At 35.8% G+C, this 12,546-nt stretch overlaps 1 protein-coding gene across 20 annotated transcripts in view; it reads left to right on the top strand.

Moving 5' to 3' along the window:
- The window catches only part of MYOCD (myocardin), a 167,189-nt gene that overhangs the window by 56,437 nt on the left and 98,206 nt on the right, over positions 1-12,546 (top strand). The window lies entirely within an intron of this gene.

The following is a 12,546-nucleotide window of genomic DNA, read 5'->3' as shown; positions in this document are numbered from 1 at the left end:
AAACTACCTCTTTCCTGATGGGAAGTCCTACAAGACACCGCCTAGAAGGTTAAAAGAAGAGAGAATCTGGGGCAGAGTCATTTCCCTTTGGAAAGTTTCCACTGTGTCATCAGCTTTTCCTGCTCAGGGGCAAATGAGGGGAATCCTCCTCATTGCTGAATCAAATTGCTGAATCAAACACATAACTGACTGGAAACAGGAAGATATGTACATGATATGTACAATCCCCAGTTATAATCATATATTACTTTTCAATTCCCTATTATCCATTATTATTTCATTCTTTCCTTATGCTCTTTGCTGGACCATTCTTGATAGCTGAGAAAAAGAAGAAAATAACAATTAAATAGTTCTCTAGTTTTCACATCATCTATTATTGTCACAGCATGCATTCTTAGTAATGGTCCTATTTTTATTCAATCCTCCTTCCCCCTCCCCAACATAGCTATTAAAAACTCTATTTCTTGGCCTTAGTAGTCTCATAAGCCTCCACTCAGCCTGAGTTTTAACTTTCTTCTGTTGAATTTGACAAACACTTGCTAAGTGGTTTCTTTGTGTCAAGAATTATCCTCAGTGCAGGAGACTCAAAGACAAAAATAAAGTAGTTCTTGAGTATGCCACACTTTCATATTCATCTCTCTTTATTTTTCCTTTTTCTACCCTTTATTAATTTCTTTTGCCAACCTAAACTGGTCAATGTGTAAGTGTAGTGGTTTCTTTAGATAACTCCCCATTTTTCTCCTCAATGATTTTTTTCCTTTCTTCTTTAGAAATTCATCCATAGACCATGAGCCTAATATCTGTCTTTTCTCTGAACCCTTTTAAATCCTTTCTCCCAAACTTTAAGATGCATGCCTGGCTATGCTCAGCTTATCTCTTATTTCACAAATTCTACAACTTCCTTCCAAGGTTCACATCAGTTTTCTTTCAGTTGCTAATTCTTCCTTCTCAGTTAAAATCAGGTCTAAAATAGCAATCCCTTCTGTATTTCCTCCTCCTTAATCACTAAAGAAAGCCAAGAAATTGTTAGCTACTCTGCTGTGGGAAATGTGAACTCAAATTCCTTGACTCCAAATCCAGAATTCTTTTTAACACTATGCCACATTCAAGATTATCTGGCCCAACTTCTTCATTTACAAATAAGAAAATTGAAGCCTGGAGAGGTTAGAGATCTGCCGAATGTTACAACACTTATTAATATCAGAGCTAGAGTATGAAACCAAGTTTCCTGACTCCCAAGCAAGAGCCTTTTCTACTGTGTCAGATTCCAAAGGAGAGTTCATGTTAATGGTGTAGTGATGACCATAGCTTCCTTCCAAGCAGTTGACCTAGGTCTGACTCACCACCAATGCTGCATTTGGGAGACATTCTGGTATTATGAAATGAGCATTGACTAGTATTAGAGAACCTTATTTTACATCCCAACTTTGCCATTTACTACCTATGTGATCTTGGTCATTTCATTTTGCTTCTTTTGTCCTTAATTACCTCTTATGTACAATGAAGAAGCTAATTATCAGGATCAGAATGACATTCTAACCCCTAATCTGTTTTACACTTGGCAAAAGCCTTTGTTGAGGACAATTCACATAGCAAATTAAAAACTTTTTTAAAGTTCCCTGTATCCTAGCAATGTGACATTTTCAAACAGTAGCACAAAAATCTTTAAATAGAAAAATACTTGTTTCCACCCCGTTGTGACTCAGTAACAGCCAGAGATTCTTCTCAAACTTTCCTAAAAATGTCATTTTTGAGCTGGACCCAAATAGAATATTTCAGTCAAAGAGACACATTTTCCACTGTCAAGAATGAGTAAACATTGGTTTGGAATGGAATGTGTTTTGTAACCTTCTGAAAAGCATTGGCTCTTGGCATAGTTTTGATGATACCTTCTTGTGATGCACTCAGAACCTAAGATCTTTTCTGTAGTTCCATCACAGTCTAGGTCCATGACATACCAGGAAAGCAAATAGATAACTGTGGGGGTTGGGGAGGGGGAAAAATCTTCTTCAATTGTCAATCACTGGGGTAGTGACACCAAAGCCAAGATCCTAGGCTCTGAGATCAATTGGGCTATGTTTATAAATAGAACAAAAAATATATTTGTCAAAAAATCATCTTTTCCTGATTGTAAATTCATTGTTTACACCACAGGGATTAAAACCAGGCCTTCCTGCCACACCACATATGTGGAGGGATCAAATTAAAATGTAATTGCAAACATTTAGCAAAATTTTAAGAAACAATAACAAAACAAAAACAAAATAAATGAGTATACCATTAAGCAGAAATTTTAAAAAAGCAACTGGTAAGGTCTCACTTTTAAAGATACAAGCATTCAATCAAAGAAGCTATGGACACAACAGAATCCATCTTAGGCAAATCAAGCATTCTCAAAGAAGCCCAGGCTACATAAGGGTTACCGACTCCTGTTTTTATTTGAATTAGACACCACTGGTTTACACAGCCTGAAAAAGATGAAGAAAAGTATATAAATACACTAGTATGGATAGACTGGCTATATTCTTTTCCAAATACATTGTGTTTTTTTCACTCACATCTTCTCTCTCCTAGAAGCCCCCATTTTATTTTTTTCCTTTCTGAAAATTACTTCACATTTATTTTGTACCTATTTAATAACAATTAATATGCATACCTTGTGTTTTCCCTAGTAAAACGTTGCTTGAGGACAGAGTTTCATTTTTTGTCTTTGTGTTTCCAGTGCTTAGCATAGTGCCTGGATCATAGAAGGCATTGTAGAACTGAATCGATTTATGCATACCTGTATCTCACATGTAGCTCTCTTGCATTAAGGATCATAAAATGCTTTCTTCATAATCTTATGAAACTGACATTGGGAGTGTTATTATCCTGTTTCTAATGACAAAGAAGCTGAGACTCAGAGAGTTTAAGTGACTTGTCCACAGTCACTAACCCAGCTAGTTAATGTCAAAACTCAAACTAAGCTTTCCTGCTTACTAGAGCAGTGTTTATATGTCACCATGAAGTGTAAATCCTATTCCTAGGGGAAGAGATGAGGTAAATGGTCTGTGGGTCCTCTGCCTAAACAAGATGATCTGTAAAACAAAAGTATATGAAAACTATTCTATTTGGAAGAGATACATATCCACACACACACACACACACACACACACACACATACACACACACACATATATATAACCTCATTGAAAAGTATTAATTCTCAGAGTTAATCAGTGAACAGTGTGGCACTATGGAAGGAGCACTAAGCTAGCAGTTAGGAAACCTGGGTTTTAATTTCATGTTTGAGTAACTGTAACTCAGATTCTTCATTTGTAAAATGAGAGAGTTGGACTAAATGATGACATTTTAACTTACCTGGACTTTTAAAACTTTGAATTGTCAACTCCCTAAAGCACTTGGTGAGAAGATGGGAAAAAAATAGAATGCTGAGATAAGAATTGACTCATGTAAGGTGACACTTTTTTCTACTTTTTTCAGTCTATTTTTAACATTCATTTAAAAAAAATTGAGTTCCACATTTTCCCCCTTCCTACTTTCCCTTCTTCTATCCATTGAGGAAACAAGCAATATGACTGCAATTATACATGTGAAGTAGGCAAAACACATTTCCATATTAGCCCTGTTAAGGTGACACTTTTCTCAAGGCTTTTTCTTTGCTCTATTCTCTTTTATCTTTTCTCTTCCAGTGCTTGTGAGTTGGTTGTTGTCTTTCCTTCTTGAAGAGGACCAAAATGACTTCACTATGTCAGAGTCAAGTTTTGATGTGTCCGACTGTGACTGATCAGACGAATATGAGCTCAAAAGTCTCAGGCACAAATAGTCAGTGTGAACACTTGGGATGGATACTCTAAATTTGTGCATCCTGTGTTTCCTTTGAGCTGTTTTAATTCTGCTTTGTTCACAGTACAAAGAACCTCCTCTGATGTGGGCATGCCATGCTGAGTGGTCCTGTACCAGTGTCTCCCATGTCACACAATTCCAAGGTTCTTGAGAAAGACCTTGAGAGTGTCCTTGTATTGCTTATTCAGACCACCATGTGCATACTTGCCCTATATGTTTTGCAATCAAACAATGAGGTTAGCCCACTGGAGTTGTGCTCTCTGAAGCAGAATTTGAATGCTTGGCAATTTAGTTTGAGTGAGAACCTCACTGTATGGAATTTTATAGTACCAGGTGATCTTTAGAATTTTCCTAAAACAATTCAGATGGAAGTGATTCAGTTTCTTGGCATGGTGATGATAATCTGTCCATGTTTCACAGGCATATAACAATGAGGTCAGCACAGTGTCTCTGAAGACCTTCATTTTGGTAATTGGTCTAAAACCTTTTCTCTCCCATACTTTCCTTCAGAACCTCCCAAACACTGAGCTAGCTCTGGCAATGCATGCATCAACCTCATTATCAATGTGTACATCCCTAGATAGTACACTATCAAGGTAAGTGAACTTATCCATAGCATTCAAAACTTCTCCATGTGCTGTAACTGATCACTCTACATATGGATGGTTTGGTGGTGGCTGATGTAGAGTAAATTCCTTTTGGCTAGTTAAAAAAATGGAGACATTATCTATTTATATATTACTTGAGATGGAATAAAGTACTAGGATTCTAATCTATAATTAGATTAGATTACATTACATGGCACAGTGGAATTTGCATTTGGTTAAGAGTCAAAACCTGGTTCTATCACTAACTCTGTGTAAAAGGGACTAATCTAGAAGTCCTTTCCCATTTTAATATACTACTGCTTTATTACTATATTTTAAGAATGCATAATAGAATTGATTAAGTTTTAGCTGGAGGGATGAGGCATGAAATGGCAAGTTTTAATAATTCATGAGGATAGAGAGGTCCAGTTCACTTCTGGGGAAGAGCTAAAATGACCCTTCACGGAGTAGGTGGTTAGGCTCTGGACATTTTTAAGGTTTTTGTTGTGTTTGTTTACCTTTTATGCTAATAAAACAAAGAGACTCCTAGCCCCTTGTACAAGCAGTGATGCTGCTGGGGTGTCAAGTTCTGGGGCCCAACTGGGTCTTTACACAGTGCAAACAGCAGAGTTGTTTGCAGGTTTGGGACAAGACTAGACCAGAAGGGAGAATGAGAAAGGGATAGTTCCCCGGCTTCATCAACTTTCCAAAGAGATGTCTGGAATTCATTCCTCAGGCAGAGGCTTGGGGGCAGCCTCACTGAAGGTCAGGGGAGCAGGGTGGGGCCCACACTTGGGCTCAGTTTTGGGGTTTGGGAAGAAGGTCATTCAGCTTGTTGGTTTGTTTAATGATATAAATTATTGTTATCTTTTAAAAAATAATATAAAAAGTTTCAGAGCATCTACAAAGAAAAAAAAGACTGCTTGAAAGTTTTCTATTTCATTGAATGACCAATTTTTTCCCCTGATGTATTATACTCAATTTTCCTGGGTAGGTGATTCTTGGTTTTAATCCTAGCTGCTTTGATCTCTGGAATATCATATTCCAAGCCCTATGATTCCCTAATGCAGAAGATGCTAGATTTTGTGTTATCCTGATTGTGTTTCCATAACAGTCAAATTGTTTCTTTCTGGTTGCTTGCAATATTTTCTCTTTGACCTGAGAACTCTGGAATTTGGTTACAATAGTCCTAGTTTTCCTTTTGGAATCTCTTTCAGGAGGTGATTGGTGGATGCTTTCAATATCTATTTTACCCTCTGGTTCTAGAATATCAGGGCAGAAGAAGAATATCAGAAGAATATCTTCTTGAAAGATGATGACTAGGCTCTTTTTTATCATGGATTTCAGGTAGTTCAATAATTTTTAAATTATCTCTCTTGGATCTATTTTCCAGGTCAGTTATTTTTACAATTAAATGTTTCACATTCTCTTCTATTTTTCATTTTTTTTGTTTTGTTTTATAATTTCTTGATTTTGGGAGATATTGTTTCCCTGCAATGTCCCTAGTCTTAGTGGCAATTTCCTATAGTCAAAAAGTTTGTAAGTTTAATACCAGATCTATTAAATTATAGATTGTTGGTAGGGGAACATCCGAGGGTAAGTCTAAAATTAGGCTATTAGGCTTAGGACTTTAGACCAATGACAATAAGTTAGGGTCCTTTAATTCTTAGTAATAGTGTGAAGACAATTAGGTCAAGGGCTTATCAAGTTAGCATGTGTAATTATTTGTGTCTCCATTGGTTAGTGCTAAAAAAAATTCATTTGTGGTCTATATTGTAAATGCTTTAAAAGAAGTATCACCTGATCAAAAGTTGGAACTGTTTTATGTGATATGAACTGTGTTAAAAATGAAAAATAAAAAAAAGAAAGAAAAAATGTCTTGATTTTTGATACAATCAATAGCTTCCATCTGCTAAGCTCTAATATTTAAGGAATTATTTTCTTCAGTAAGCTTTTGGACCTCTTTTTCAACTTGGCACATTCTGTTTTTTAAGGTATTTTTCTCCTCATTGTCTTTTTGAACCTGTTTTGCCATTTGGGTTAGTCTACTTTTAAGGTGTTATTTTCTTAATTTTTTGGATCCCCTTTAGCCAGCAGTTAACTCATTTTTCATGATTTTCTTGAGTCATCTCATTTCTCTTCCAAATTTTCCTCTACTTCTCTCACTTCATTTTCAAAATTCTTTTTGAGCTCTTCCATGTCCTGAAACCAATTCATATTTTTCTTGGAGGCTTTGGGTATAGGAGCTTTGACTTTGTTGCCTCCTTCTGGTTGTATATTTTGATCTTTCTTGTCACCAAAATAAGATTCTGTAGTCTGATTTTTTTACTGGTTTTGTTCATTTCCTCAGCCAATTATTTGACTTTTGATAACTTTGTCAAGGTGGTTCTTTGCTTCCAGTAGGGATGGTGAAGTATATTGTCAACCCCTCCATCCCCTCACAATCTGTGAGCCTGGATCTCCAGAAACAGCTTCTGTTGCTGCTCCTGCTGCTGCTTCAGTTGCTGAGGGCTCCCCTGCCTGCTCCACTGCTCTGGGGTAGGGGACGCACCACTCTACTCTCTCACATAAGCCCTATAGGTTTTTTCCACTGACCTTCCAATTTGTCCTTGGTGTTTTGGGGTCAAGAAGTCTGGAAACCACCACAAGTGCCAGTGAGTCAGTTCCCCCAGGCTTCCTCAGGTCCTATCTGTGCTGACGTGGCCCATATGGAATTGTGCTCTGCTCCCAGCAGAGTGTAATAGACTCTTCCCATCAACCTTACAGGCTGTCTTGGGCTAGAGATTTGCTTCACTCCATTATTCCGTAGGTTTTGCAGCTCCAGAATTTGTTTAGAGTAATTTTTTATAGGTATTTGACTGGGTTTGGGGGAAAGAGCTCTAGCAAGTCCCTGCTTTTACTGTGCCATTTTGCCTTTCCCCCCAACCCTTAATTGACTATCACACTCTCCAAAGCACATATTCCAAATCTTCCCTCCTGTCCTCAAGCCCCAAACACCACCACTCCCACTATTCCTTTCTGCAACGGATTTTGGCTCATATTTTAATGTGGAAATAGAGGACTTGTATTGTGAGCTCCTTATTCTCTATAGTTTTCCATACTTCAGACTCTTGTATATATTCTTATTCTGTCCTCCTTTATTTTCTGATGAAATATTCCTTCTTATGAGGGCCAACACTTCTACTTTTGACTTTGATTCTATCCTCTCCTATGGAAGCAGTATAATTCAATGGAAAAATGGTTTTGGAGTCATAAAAATCTTGGTTCAAATCTCATGTCTGATATTTATGACTTCTGTAATCTTGAACAAGTCGTTAAATTCACTCAGTTTTAGCTTCCTCATCTGTAAAATAGAAGGGCTTGACCATATGACTTCTGTCACTTTTAGCTCTGTATTTATGAACTTGTACAAACATGTTCAAGTCTTATTCATCTTCAAAGAACCTTCATTTGACCCTGTTATTCCTTGAAGATATTTGAATCCAAATCCAACATTATACCTGTTGTAACATGCTGCCAATATTTAAATATGCCATCACTGGTAATATATTCTACTAATACCCATAATGCCTTTTATGTCTCTACGAATTTCAGTTCTTCAGAGATTTTGATCTTTATTAATCCATAGATACCTCAGTGGAGAATGTGGACTACTGTAGTGTCACCTGTGAAAGCCTATCTGTTTCCTTTCCATAAGATCCTCTAGTATTTCCTCAAGATCTGTGTAGGTTATACTTGTTATCTTCTCAATCACTCATCTTTCAATAGTGATAGACAGACAACTAGTATGTAAGAGTACTGGACTTGAAATCAGGAAAATCTGCATTTGAATACTACCTCAAAGATGCTCTTGTTGCATTGCTATGTTTAGGTTACTTAACCTTTCTATTTTAGTTTCCTTAGTTCTAAAATTGGGTAATAATAGCATCTACCAAGCAGGATTGTCATGTGCATCAGATGAAATAACACATATAAAGAACATGGAGGGTTTTAAAGTGCTATATAATACTACCTACAATAATATTGATAATAATAATAATAATATCTTTTCTCTTGCTCCATTTTTTTCATTACTATTTGGTTAGGTAATGTTGCAGCTCCTATAATTATATATATATATATATATATATATATACACATATATACATATATGTGTGTATATATATATACATGTATATATGTATGTATGTAATGTATGTATATATGTTTGTATGTATATGGACTCCATCTTCTTAGCTTTTTTTGTCATTTATTGGGATTTTTTGGCATTGATTTTTACCTTTGCTTTACCTAATCAATATTCTGATTGCATATAGATAACTGATTAGGGAATGGCTTCTTCATTAGTTACAAGTTGTATTCTATCTATTAGGATAGAATCAAATTTAATTTTTTGTGTGATTTTGTTCAATGTTAGCAATGTCCACAACCTTCTGTCTTCTTGAAGAAAATATTTTTGTTATACAAGTTGAAACTTTTGAGTAAGCTGCAAATCTTTCAATTTTGTAGTCATAAACTTAAGTGGAAAAGTTATTTACTATGTCCCCTCCAAGGGTTTAAGTCTAAGTGAGTAGAAGGCCACTGAGGCTATTTCCAAATCTTGGATCCAGTGTTATATTAAGTGGCTTAAGTTCAGAATAGTAAGTAGTAGGCAGGAGACTTAAGCCTAAGCTCTCCAATTCCAAGTCCACCTCTCTTTTTAGTGCACCATATTTTCAAAACCTTATTTTCCAACATATCTTTGGTATCCTCCCTTGTACCTACCTTCTTATTGAAGAAACACAAAAAATAGTTGATTGGATTTTTAGAATATTACTGAGATCTTTATAGAATGTCTCTGTTTCTTCATGGTGGCCTTTTTGCTTGTGCCTCTCATAGGCAATGCAAGGTAAAGTGACAAAGTATTACATGAAATGATGTTAGTTTAGAAATATTCTTTCCACTCCTTTATTTTTCTCACCAAAGACAAAGTTTGAGCAATGATTCCATTTACCTACAGCTTTCTTTGATGTCATTTCACTTATAGAACGAATATTAACATGGTTGAGCATGATAACTCAGTGATTATTTGATAAGAATCTAATTATTAGAGTAAACATAGCTAAATTTATATTTATAGATAATTTAAAATCTCTATGATTCTTACCACTCTCCTCTCATTTTCTAACATCATCATGACTGACGTAGAAGAAGGCCACAAAGGACTGAGAAAATTTTGTACTTGTCTTTGCATAAGAAAAAGATCCTATTGGGAGCTGCCATGCCCAAATGACTACTTTTTAACTTACTAGCAATGAGACCCCCTTAATTGAACCAGGCTTTCCCTAAAACAGAAGGCAGTTTAACAAAATGACCATACTCCAAACTTTACAAGCTTACCAGAACCTGTGAGAGTTTATGCTCCACTGAGAGTGCCTTCAGTAATCCAGGGTTACCACCATATAATAAGAAGACCACACAGTAGAAATTTCATTCATATTGGGTACTGCATATTAATGGAGAAGGAAATGACAAACCACCCCAGTACCTTTTACAAGAAACCCTTAAATGGGGTCACAGAGTCAGACATGATTGAAATGATTGGCCAACAACAATATTGCATATTAATTCAATGATTCCTGATAAAAATAGAATATTTACTAGCAGTGTCTCCAGACCTACTCGATGACTTTCCCAACTGAGCAAGAAGATGTTATTAACTATGCTCTATAAGCATTCCTTGTTGAATTAAGATGTATGAACAAAATAGGAATGGAACTATTGTTAGCTCATCTGCTTTGACTTTTGAATTTAACTTTTGCTTCACCAAATATGCACATAATATGCTAAATGATTGAGGTGATCAAAGATGAAATAGCGTGTGATAAAGGGGTTGATGTGGGGATTACTAATAAATTTAGTTCCTCCAGCCCACTTGAAGAAATAATAGGATAAGTAAGGGAGATAGCAAAGTGTTAAGATCTTAAAAGAAGTATAAAGAGATATTGACGAAGTACGGGCTTTAGAAAATGATGTATTTGTAAAGTGCTTTGAAAATCATAAAACATTATGTAAATGTGTTGTTGTTTTTCTATTATTGTTATTTAGGAAGGAAGACACATGTGCTAATGAGTCAGCTGAGACAGAAAGAGATCTGTCAGTTGAGAGAGATTAATTGCTGGGAGAAGAACTTAAGTCTTGAAGGAAATAATCCTACACTTCTCAATAGTAGGGAGGTTTTTTCTTTTGTGTTTTGTTGAAAGAAACACTGAATTTGATGAATACAGAGTAGTATGAGAAAATCTATATATGAACAAAGTAGATTGATAAAAGCAGAACCAGGAAAAGCATATATCTCACCAAGCATCTTTTGCAACCTCTTACACTAGCTCTTTCCTGATCCCCTCAGTTATTAAGACTCTCCATCTTGAAACTAATTTGCCTTAATATACATACATACATATATACATATATGTATATATATATGTATATATATACATATATGCATATATACAATGCTTATTTACTGAAGAAGGAAATGGCAAACTACTTCAGTATCTTTACCAAGAAACAGTTGAACAACTGGTCTGTGTGGTCATGAAGAGTTGGATGCTATTGAACAATTGGACAACAAAAATGGTGCTTATTTACTTGTACAGTCGATGTATGTCCCCAAAAGAATGTAGGCTCCTTAAGAGTAGGGACTCTTTCATTTTTATCTAAATTCTCAATGCCCAGAAATAGTTTGTAGGTGATTTATGAATATTTGTTGAAAGTGAAACTGCCATTTATCTCTTTATAAGGTAGTTAGATCCCAAAGGAAAGCACTGAACCCTGGGTCTTCATATTATGGATATATAAGTATTTACAGTTTTCTTTCCATGGTAAAGAAAATGGCATATATGTGTGTGTGTGGGGGGGGTGTATACACATATATAGATATAGATATAGATGTGTGTGTATTATTTCTCTATCATTCTATTAGTTCTATGAAGGAAAGAAATCTCCTCCATCCCCTAATCCTACCTAGACGTGGAAGGTAACTGCTCCTAAGCTGGATTCTCTGACTCTCTGCTATTACTAGATGCTCTCCCAACTGACAAAGCATTTCCTCACTCGATAGAGGTCTTAGAGAGTGTTGTCTCTGTTATTCATAATTTCATAAAATGACCTGACTAAAACTCAATCAGTAATCGTTTCCTGCCCCTCCCCTAGTAGAAGATGAATCTCCTCTATAACATTTGTTCTGAGTGATCACATAACCTAAGCCTGAATACCTTAAGTGGCAAAGAATCCATTACCTTAATGAAGAAATTGCTTCCTTAATTTAATAGCTGTAATTATTACAGATGTCTTCCTTATACTGAAATAAATCTGCCTCCCTAGAATTTTGGTCATTGGCCCTAGTTATACCCTTGTAGGTAGAAAAAATAATCTACTCCCTCTTTTTATGACCACATTTCAAAGTTCAAGGGCACAGTCTATTTTCCTAACATTGGTAGTAAACCTAAGCATATATTTCCAACAAACCAACACATATACTGATGTTTATTGAACAGCTCTTGAAGAATATGGGGAAAAAAAGAAAACAGGTTCATGCTGGAGATATTCACTGGAGAGTCATCCATGTAGGTAAAGCTTTGGAATTAAATAAGATGGAAAAAAAAAAAAGTAGTGTGTAGAATAGAGGGAAGAGGGCCAAGCACAGAATTACAGGTAATACTTATATTTAGGGACAGGAGAAAGAAAAAGAACTAGAAGCGTATAAAATTATCAAAACCAAGGGAGGAGAGTCAGTCAATCAATGAGCATTTATTAAGGATTTATCAAGTATTGTACTCAGTGTTGGTGACAAAAATGAAGAATGAGGTGAGAGAGAGACAAGCTACTCACCCTCAAGGAGCTCACTTTCTAACGAAGGAGAAACTGTTGTTATGCATAAATTGTTGTTCTGGTCTGCTTACTTCACGCTGCAACAATAGATACACATCTTCCCAGATTTTTTTAAATTTAAATTTAAATTTTCAGTCCCAATTTCCTTTTCTCCCCCTTCCTTCTTCGCCCATTGAGAAGGCCAGAAATGTGATATCCATCATGCATATAGTCATGCAAAATATATTTCTTCATTAGAAAT

Source organism: Notamacropus eugenii, chromosome 2, assembly GCF_028372415.1.
Source record: "Notamacropus eugenii isolate mMacEug1 chromosome 2, mMacEug1.pri_v2, whole genome shotgun sequence".
Lineage (NCBI taxonomy): Eukaryota > Metazoa > Chordata > Mammalia > Diprotodontia > Macropodidae > Notamacropus > Notamacropus eugenii.
The sequence above is the reverse complement of the archived record's forward strand: the minus strand, read 5'-3'. Positions and strand labels throughout refer to the sequence as shown.